This window comes from Syngnathus typhle, linkage group LG18, assembly GCF_033458585.1.
Source record: "Syngnathus typhle isolate RoL2023-S1 ecotype Sweden linkage group LG18, RoL_Styp_1.0, whole genome shotgun sequence".
Lineage (NCBI taxonomy): Eukaryota > Metazoa > Chordata > Actinopteri > Syngnathiformes > Syngnathidae > Syngnathus > Syngnathus typhle.
This window is the reverse complement of record NC_083755.1, coordinates 2,488,185-2,498,698: the sequence shown is the minus strand read 5'-3', so window position 1 is coordinate 2,498,698 and position 10,514 is coordinate 2,488,185. Positions and strand designations below refer to the sequence as shown.

Genomic DNA, 10,514 nt, shown 5'->3' with positions numbered 1-10,514 from the left:
CTATGATATCAGAATAATCACTGAAATGCAGTCCTCAGGTCCATGTCATATTCGCTACCAATCGGAATGTAACGAAGCTGTTTCTAGGCTGTTAGGCAAACATGATAATCACTACACTATGGAAACATCTGCTACAGTGGTGGACCTTACTTACTGGACCAAAGGTGAGGGCAGGTGCTCCCTGTGTGGAGTTTGTAGGTTCTCCCCGTGCCTGCGTATGTTTTCCCCGGGTTTTCCTCCCACATCACACAAACATGCTTGGTCAGCCGATTCAGTAATCCAAACTGCCCATAGGTGTGAGTGCCAGTGTGAATGATTGTTGTCTCTGTGTGCCCTGCGATTGTCTGGCAACCAGTTATAATGTGTCCCCCGCCTACTGTCCGATGACTGCTGGGATAGGCGGTTTCCAACCAGGGACCTTCCGCGTGTGAGGGAATGTGATAACCACTACACCATGGAAACTGCGCTGACACATAGCCTTTTGAAGAGCCTGGCAAAAGTTAAAGAAAAGTGCGAAACCTGGTTTTCACCAAGTCTCAAATCAGGTACCCTTTAGCGAAACGACTCAGCCTGGGCTCGGCAAATCGGGCTTCAATTCCCCGACGTGGAGTTTATTTCTTTGTATGGAAAAATTGCTTTTGCTAGCACAGTTTTGTAAAGCAAATCAAAAAGTTCATAAGTGCCTGCTTTCTTCCTCACTCACTTTTGTTGGATTTTTGCCAGGCTTCTCAAAATGCTTAGGACGTCACAGCAGTTTCCATAGCGTGGTCATCATGTTCTTCTAAGACGCGAAACTGGGTGGAAACAACATTTTTTAAATGTATTTTCCAGTGTTGTCTGCTTTGCAAAGTGTGCCAGGGACACCTCGGCAAACAGGAGCCATATAGTATTTGATAAAGTAATCACATGTTCTCCAAAGTACAATGTCAACTGGTGGAACTTACTTTAGATCTTGGATGGTTTTAAAGCTAATGCTCTCTGGATTACCGAGTAATCGGTTGAAACCGGCGTAACTCTACAACGGCTTCCTGCTTATCCGGCCGGTGCTGACGGGTCCCTCGCCTTGGCCTCGCAGCCTCGTGCTCGTCGGAACCAACGACCTTCGCCGTGCTAGCCCCGTGGTGTCCATCTGCACGTGCCCAGGACGCTGCTCACAGGTTTGCCTGTTTTGTGATGTTTTCACCAATTCACGACCACGGTCCATTGGACGCCGTTGAACTGGACTGTCCTTACACCTGTTTATGGACCCCGTGGAGGCTATTTTGTGTGTTTTGGGGTTTTCTTTGATATTGAGGGGTGCTGGTTGGCCGTTGTTACTTTTTTTCCTTTGCTTTGATGGCTTTTATCTTTCGCACTTACTGGCTTTCTTTGTGGCGCTGTTGTGTGGCAGCCTTATGAGAGCCTATTGAGTTGCGCTCATGCCATCTGTGTCTTTTGTATACCCGCTCTGTGGTATGGATTCTGATGGGGCCTGAATTTCCCCATCCCGGGAGATCAATAAATGTTCAATCAATCAATCAATCAATCAATCAATTAATCAATGTTGGCATGGTGTGATTGTGAGCACTCTGAATCTAGCAATCCAAGTTCAAGTCTTGATGGAACTTCCAATTTGTAGTCATTTACATGGAACACAAATTTGGAAATTCCAATTCAGTACTTTGTGGACAGCCCTATGAGTGTGTAAGCCCTGCCTCCACTACTTTTGTCAATTTCATAAAAATGAGCACCTTAGTTAGTGCATTGTGCTCAGAAAAAATATGCTCCTCCTTCTGTCATTGCCAGGGTTCTATGGTGAAATGGTGAGCACTCTGGACTCTGAATCCAGTGATGCAAGTGTAAGTCTCGGTGGGACCTCAAATAATTTGTCATTTAGCTGGGAAAAATTTGCGAAATGGCAATAGCTTGTGTGCTGCCCCATGAAATTGTATGTATTCGATGATATTCTCATTCTTTGCTATCCTTTCGCAATCACTCAATCTGTCAACCAATCAATCTGTCAATATGTCAATCAATCAGTCAATCAATCTGTCAATCAACCAATCAATCAACCAATCAATCAATCAAATAATGTTTGCATGCTGTGATTGTGAGCACTCTGAATCTAGCAATCCAAGTTCAAGTCTTGGTGGAACTTCCAATTTGTTGTCATTTACATGGAACAAACATTTGAAAATTCCAATTCAGTACTTTGTGTACAGTCCTATGAGTGTGTAAGCCCTGCCTCCACTACTTTTGTCAATTTCGTAAAATGAGCGCCTTGTGCTCAGAAAAATGATGCTCCTCCTTCAGTCATTGTGTTAGAAAAATGTATATATATGTTATCATGCGTTCTCTAATCAATGCTTTACCCCAAAAGTACTGCAAGAGATGCTTGCTGTTTGGCCTTGCTGTTTTTATGATGTACCACAGAAGAGAGATTACAGCTGGGTCAGACAGGACGCAGCTGGCAACTCAGTGACACAGCAAAATGAAGACATCTACCAAGACAGTTCCTTTTCAACAAAGAATGATTGCTGATCAGTCATGTTTCCTGATTTCATCACAGACACAAACAATGATCGCTGATCACTCATGTTTCCTGAATTCATCACAGACACAAAGAATGGTTGCTGATCACTCGTACTCTTTCTCACACTGTTCCATATCAGTATGTAACACCTTGTGATTTTTCTTCTTACGAGACAAAGCCCACGTGCTTCCCTCCTCCCCTTTTACAGGGCTTGTCTCATTTTGTGGGTAGGGCAAATCCAAATAAAAAGAGCAGGAGTGCATACAGATACCGTTTTTTTCCGTGTATAGTGCGCCTCCATGTATAATACGCACCCTAAAAATGGCATGCTGATGCTGGAAAAAAGCCTGTACCCATGTATCATACGTACCCAATTTTTATGAATTTTTTTTATGACATTTTTTTTTCTTTTTTTTTTAAGTCCCAATGATTGTCACCCACGCAGGGAGGCAATGGGTCCCATTTTTATAGTCTTTGGTATGGTCTTAACTAGGCTGGATGTAATTTTTTTTTGTTGGCGTTGATTTCTCCGACTGCCCGTAAACGCACCACCGAGGCGTGCGGACGTGAAAAAGGCGGCTCTGTATGGGAGAGACGTTGACGAGGAATAAAAACACCCTTGGAAACCAAAACTTGGTGATTTCAAGTTTCATTTCGAGGGACATTTGTCACGTCTCGTCCCCAGTTTTGCTATGTGTCTACGTTGCCATAGTTTCTGTTCGCGTCGCCCCTCTCTTCCTGTGTCACCTCAATCGATGTAACGTGTTTTGTATTTAAGTCCTGTCTGCCGCTCGCTCACCGTCGGATCATTGCATGTGTTACTGTCATGATGTCTGTGTCACGAACGGAGTGGAAGATGGAGCAGGGCGACCACGTGCAGCTTGGACCAGGGTTTATTGCAGGAACTTACGGAATGACTCGGTAAACAGACATAACTTGCAACCAAACCAACAGCAGATACTGACCGAGATGTGAGACAAAGGGACCGGGTGACATTCGCAATGAACCGACAGGGGAGTGACACAGAGACAGGACTTAAATACAAGACTGGAAATGAGAGGCAGGTGAGAATGATCACACTGATTGAGGGAACACAGGAGGGGAGGGGCGACGCGAACAGAAACCATGGCAACCTAGCAAAACTGGGGACAAGACATGACAGAAGCCCACATGATCCACGGACATGAGCACACAGACGGACAAAACAATGACAACCTGGACGTGGCCGGGGACGAATCATGACAGTCTGTTTGCTTTCTGTTCCTGTCTTTGGTAATGTCACCCTGTGTTTTTGTTCCACGACTTTGTCAGTCAGTCCTGTTGTTGGTTTTGTTTTCTAAAAAAAGTTTTTTAATTTTTTTTGTACCCATGTATAATGCGCACCCCAGATTTTAGGACAATAAATTCGTTAAATTTGGCGCACTATACACGGAAAAAAACGGTAATTAGTGTAGTGAGATTGTTGTGAAGGATCTGTACTGCACTCCTCGCGAGAAAAGACTTAATATTCAGTCTCACTTGTGGTCTGTTTGCTGTTGCTCTTCTCTTAATAGTTATTCAGTCATCAAAATAAACCTGACAGATTGTCTGGATTTTTGTAGTTCTTGGTTATAGGATTTAAGGCTGTCTTTGTAAATATCATGATGAATGTGAAGTTTAGTTTTTTGCCATTTGCGTTCTGCTTTTCTAGGCTCTCTTTTTTTATCTTTTACAGAGAGAGAGTATGTCCATGGTGCTTTCTTCTTACCAGAGATTAATTTGGTTTTCAGAGGGGCTACTGCGTCGATATCTTTTAGGGTTTTAGAGTTGAAGTTATCTAGGAGGTCATTGACAGATTCTGATGGAAGGGTAGGGGCCTGCGAGAAGGCCTCCATAGTGTACTAGTGGCCTCATTAAAGTGCCGCTTTTTAATGGTTTGTGGTTGACTGAGAGCTATAGGGGTGACCTTCATTTCGATAAAGATGCAGAAGTGATCAGATAAGGCAATATCGACTGCTGAGAGGAAAGATGACTCAAGACCTCTGGTTATGAATAAATCGAGTGTATGGCCTCCGTTGTGTGTAGGTCCAGAGATATGCTGGGATAGGTCGAAGGTGTCAAGGAGGTCGTTTAGTTCTTTGATGTTATTATCATTGAGTTTGTCTATGTGAATATTAAAGTCACCTACTATTGATATACAGCCATGTTCCAAGGAGATTATAGCGAGGAGTTCAGAGAATTCGACAAAGAAGTTATTAGCATAACCTGGGGGTCTGGATACAACCATAAGTAGGACAGGGGGAGAAGACTTCATTACAACTGCAAGACACTCAAACGAAAGACAATCTCCAAATGACGTCCGTTTACATTGAAACAAATCAGAATAGATTAGGAAAACGCCTTCCCCTCTCTTTCCGATTCTGAGGGCGTCAATGCAGTTGAAATAAGGTGGAGTTGATTCATTATATTATATTATCATTATATATAAGAATATATTCTCTGTTATCTAGATCAAGCCAGGTCTCTGTAAGAAACATGATATCTAATTCATCACTCGTAACGAGGTCATTGATGAGAAGTGATTTATTGACTAATGATTTAATATTGAGCAGGGTCGCTCGAATTGTTTTGGTTCTGGTGGAGTGTTTTGATTTCTGGAGCTGTTTCTGACGGATGGGTATCAGGTTTGATCCAGGGACGGAACAAACTGGGATGATAGGGTTGTTTATTCTAGGAGTGATCAGCGTTGTAGTCAGTGCAGCCGCCACCCCAAACAGCAATACAGCTGGAGAGGACGCTCTCAATGGTGCCACGGTAAAATGTAGTCATGACGGCCGGAGGCTATACAGTCATGCCATAGCATACAAGAAATTTAGGTTCTTTTCTTTAGGATCATCAGCCGAGATACCCAGGCAGACCATGAAAGAATGTTGATGTTAAAATGTTAGTGGAACTATCCAACTGCGCAGAACCGATGATCCCAAAGATTTGGGGTGAGACAACATTGAAAAAAAAAATTTCTTTGCTGACAGTGTCACTTCTTTTGTGGCTTAGCTCTTCTTCATTTCACATCTAAAGTATCATATTATTTTACCTTGTAGCTTATACTACCCCGTACATGCCATATCATGTCGCCCATGCAACTCATGCATGAGATGCGATCGCTGAGATATTTAGGCGATGGGTTGCTACTCCATTGTGCTCTCCACTCAGCATTTCATATCACATAGTCGGATTTTCACACAAAGTATCTCGGCACAACATGTTGTCAACACTCTATAAGCAAGACGAGGTGGCCGAGAGGTTAAGGCGATGGATTGCTAATCCATTGTGCTCTGCACGCATGGGTTCAAATCCCATCCTCGTCGAAAGTTAATGTTACATTGTTTTACAGTGGAGCCTCGGCTTTCGAACGTCCCGGTTCTCGAACAAATCAATATTTGAACGAATAAATTCGAGAATTTTTTGCTCCCGATGTCGAACGAAATTTGATTGTCGAACCTCATGAGAGGACCCGCATGCCAACTGACTCTGTTCGTTATTACATTCTCGTTACTCTGAGGATTGCAACAACTCTAATCATGCCTCTAAAGGAAGCAAGTGGGATCAGTAAAGCCAGTAAAACACAAAGACGCTCCTAAAGCAATGCAACAGTGAGCGCTCGGACCAAATTAAGCTCCCTGCGCACTGAGGTCCACTTAAATTTTGGAAAGTACATCAGGACTTTAAAAATATTTTCTAAATTTTAGCGATCGCTCTGTCACAATAAGGCTAGGCACTGCAGTTGCGCGATCGGACAAAAATGTACAAATGAAAAAATACTTTAAAAAGGTGGGGTTTTTAAATTATTATTTTTTTTTTTCCATTATTTGTAATGGGAAAACATGATTCGGTATTTGAACGATTCAGTTCTCCAACAGCCTTCTGGAACGGATTGTGGTCGAAAACCGAGGCTCCATTGTATCTGTAATCTGGTTTGTATTTAACTCAATATCGTAATATTTATACTCTTTGGCGGCTCGGTGGAGAACTGGTTAGCATGTCTGCTTCACAGTTAAGAAAGTGCGGGTTCGATTCCATCAACGGCTGTTGCGTGTTGTTGATGATGTCCGTTGTTGGGTCAGGAAAACTAAGATGTGGGGTAACGGTTTGTTCTTTATTGGCAAGATCTTGAGTTGTTTAATGGCGGTCAGTACACATGGCACTTCAGCAGATGTAAAAACATCCTCCATCTCCAGGTAAGAAGGTTTTATACTGTCCGGAAAAGGCGGGAAAGCAACGCCTGATCATTTGGTATCGATGTGTATTGGAGAGTCACTGCTGCGTGTGTGTATTTGTGTGTGTGTGTGTATTTGTGTGTGTGTATGCGTGTGTTTGTGTGTGTTGTTGTAAGGCGGACGTAGTTGAGAGCGCCATGAGAACGTTAAAGGGGCGTGGATTGTATATATAAAACCCGCAGGGTGATAAGCGCAGTGGTTTTTTAACGCTATCCCAAGGTGTACAGCCATGGGATGTATGTATATAACGAGTAATAAATAACTTAGCTTGTTGCATCCTACACAATGTCGTAAAACTTCCCTTGCTATGTTTTAACTAGAGGTCAAAGGTTTTTTCTCCTGGATCCAGTCCACTCAAACTCCTCTTCCCAGATGTTCTTATCAGTATGTAAACACCTAGTGATTTTTGCTTACGAGACAAAGCCCACATGCTTTCCTCCCCCCTTTAGTGGTTATGTCTCACACTGTGGGTAGGGCAAATTCAAATAAAAAGAGCAGGGGTGCCTACAGATATTCAGTGTGTAGAGATTGTCTCAAGCTATCTGTACTGCACTCCTCGCGAGAAAAGACTTAATATTTCTGTCTCACTTGTGGTTTGTTTGCTGTTGCTCTTCTGTTCACTTATTCAGTCAGCAAAATAAACCTAACAGAAATTGGGGGCTCGTCCGGGATCTCAACACGCCCTGAACGGTTCCAGCGGGCTCTTCGACGCAGGTGACAATCCTTGGCCGAGGTAAACAAAAGCCCTCTGACGGGACTGTCTCGATCGGTCCGGCTGGACACCGGGAGGGTTGACGAGATCTTCCGACGAAGAGAATCAGCAGACCGTGAGTAGGAATATTAATTCTACTAAATAGAAACAGTTAAATTCCGCAGGGGCGGATGTGGAGCCCCCTAGCTTTCAAGCTAGTTAAATTCCGCAGCAGGAGGGGCGGACTCCTCTGTTATTAAAAAAAAAAAAAAAACTTGAGAATTTTAGACCCTATCAAGTACAATTAGAAACAGTTAAATTCCGCAGGGGCGGATGTGGAGCCCCCTAACGTTTTATGTTAGTTAAATTCCGCAGCAGGAGGGGCGGACTCCTCTGTTATTAAAAAACGCGCGTGGTATGCTTGTGAACGGTTTGACTGAGAGTGATCTCATTTGAGCGCTCCTCTTAAATAGTAAGCGAAAGTCCCTACCACGACATGAACTAAAATGCAAAGACTGGAAAATAATTGAAAGCCAGGATCCCAACCGATTAAAAAAAGATTTCGATAAATGCGTTAAAAAATATAAATTTGAGGGAGAACTAGAAGCAGTACAAAAACGAAAACAAATGAAAGCTTCAAAACACACTTTTCTGGTAGACCAGGATAGTGACACTTTTTACCAAAATGCAGGCAGAGGACAGAAAGGCCAGAGAGGGCGAGCAATGTCTAAAGGAGGCTTTAGAGGCCGAGGAAGAGGAGTTGTGCAACCTCCAATAAAATGCTGAAATTGCGGAGAAAACGGTCACATGGCACGTGACTGCACAAATTAACAGAAACACTATGACTAGGCCAAAATCAAATCAGATCAGGTTTCCATGTAATGAAGTGGGAACCTGGCTGCCAAAATTAAGGAGAAATTAGCTTAAATATAAGGAGATATTAATGTTAAAAGGATAAAGTAAGATAAAGAAACATCGAAGTTAAAATTTGCTAAATAAATAGAAAAGAATTACAAATAGCTTTTAAAAGTGAAATAGAGAATAAATCAGAAAAGTAACACGAACAAAAAGGTGCGTTAGTGGGATCGATGTGTGTTCTATATGCTGTGCGTCATCCTTTTGTGCTGGTGTGTGTGTATGTGCGCAGAGGATCCTCATGAATGGGTGTGTATGAGTGCGAGTGAGATGTGTGTCCTATGGAAGAAATCAGTAATGGAGACTGTTCAGGAGGCTGTTGAGGAATAATAGGGAAATTGAGAAGTAGACGATGATGTGTTTAAGTTGGTTGGAAAGTGACTAGAACGGTGGCTTTATAGGACGAGAATAAGAGACAGCAAATGTTGTGTAGAAGACAGTGGACGATGTTGAATGTGAACATGATGAAGGGGGCAACAGCAAAGTTGGCCTGCCCTTTGAGAGGGCGAGACTGAGAAGCGTGCCTGCGCTCGCGCGTAGTCGCGGGGCGGGGCTATGCGCTTGGGCCTGTGCTATGCTCGTGTGGGCGGTGGGCCAGCATCATGATTGTTGCAGGAAATGGCCAGCCTGTGACCAATCAACATTGATGCTGCGCCCCCCTCGCACGAGGGGTGCTGTGGCTGTGGGCGAAGCAGGGAAAGTGTGAGTTTCTCAGAGAATCTTTGAATATTTGACGCAGGGTGATGCTTGAGGAAGATGTGACAATATTTGCATGAAGGATAAAAGGCACTGATGAGAAAACAAAAGTATAACCAAAACATCAAAATAGAGGATGACGTTTGCGCAGCGTTGTTTGTTTGTGAGCTGTGTCTCTGCTGTAAGTTTTTGTGTTGTCTGTGTGCTGTCGGTGTTATGTGTTAAAATTGGCTAATGTAGGTGCACAAAAGAATTTGCTAGACTGTAGTCTATCTGATTTGCACTGCAAAACAAAAGCAATTTTGTAAAAATAAGAAGAAAAGAAAGGCAAGATTTTTTTTGTGGGCAGAAACTGGTCCACACTGCATTAATGCCTAGCCCTGATGAAACAAAATTTGAGGGATGGAAAGAACTTGCTTTCTGGAATTGGATGAAGCAAAATTATTAAATAACAACATTTCAAAGCTAAATTTAGAAGAAATAGTCAATTGGTTGTGTAAAGACTACACAAGTTTTTACATTTGAGGATAAGAGGGTGTTTAAGTTAGTTAAAGTTAAGAAACAACAACAATTGACTATTATATTAATTTACTGGCGGTTATTTTGTTGTTTTTTATCTTTATCTTGAATGGTTTGACACCTTGAGGGAGGAAAGATTAGGATGTGGAACACGGGTTGAGACAACCAGTTACACACGCAAAACATGTGTGCAATGGGACACTGAGAAGCGTTTTGAAAGGTGTGTCAAATTAAATGGAGATGAAATCATATGTAGTAATACAATACTTTACTACATATGGATTCTCTAAATCGTACAATTGAGTAAAATAAAACATACTTTTTGATTTTTGTTCAAATTACTAAGATTCTTGTGATAAACGATGAGAAACTGATTGAAAAGAAACTACAAGAAACTACAACTAAGCTAGTTGTGGAAGCAGTCCAATTGCCACGACAAATAGCTATATGCACGTGTGCAGGGCACGCACGAGACTGATAAGGTGTCAAGAGGTAACAAGCTTGCAGACAAAACCGCATAGCTGCAGTGCAAAAGACGCTTCAAATTTTATACACACAAGAAGCGGATTGAATTACTGGAATTTAAAAAAAAAAAAGATGTGCAGCGACAAAGTCCATCGACTGAAATTCAATTATGGACGTAAAGAGGGGCAAGAGTGGAGAATGGTATTTGTCAGGTTTTTATTCACCGACTGTATAAATGTTAAGAGAAAAGCATCAGCAGACAAACCACAAGTGAGGCAGAATATTGAGTCGTAGCTTGCGCAAGGAGTGCAGTACAGACAGGTTACAATGCCCAAACTACACTAAAGTCTGTCTGCATCCTTGCTCTTTTTATTTGGGGTTCGGCCTACCCACAAGTGTAGCAGAAACCGCTAAGGGAAAGGGGAAGCGCAAAGGCTTCTGCTTTGGTAAACGTAAAAAA

The 10,514-nt window shown here is 42.5% G+C and overlaps 1 non-coding gene across 1 annotated transcript; it reads left to right on the top strand.

Moving 5' to 3' along the window:
* Positions 1 to 5,777: 5,777 nt before the first annotated feature.
* On the top strand, positions 5,778 to 5,859 carry trnas-gcu (transfer RNA serine (anticodon GCU)). Its single transcript has one exon. It is a non-coding gene; the product is annotated as a tRNA-Ser (tRNA).
* Positions 5,860 to 10,514: the final 4,655 nt, after the last annotated feature.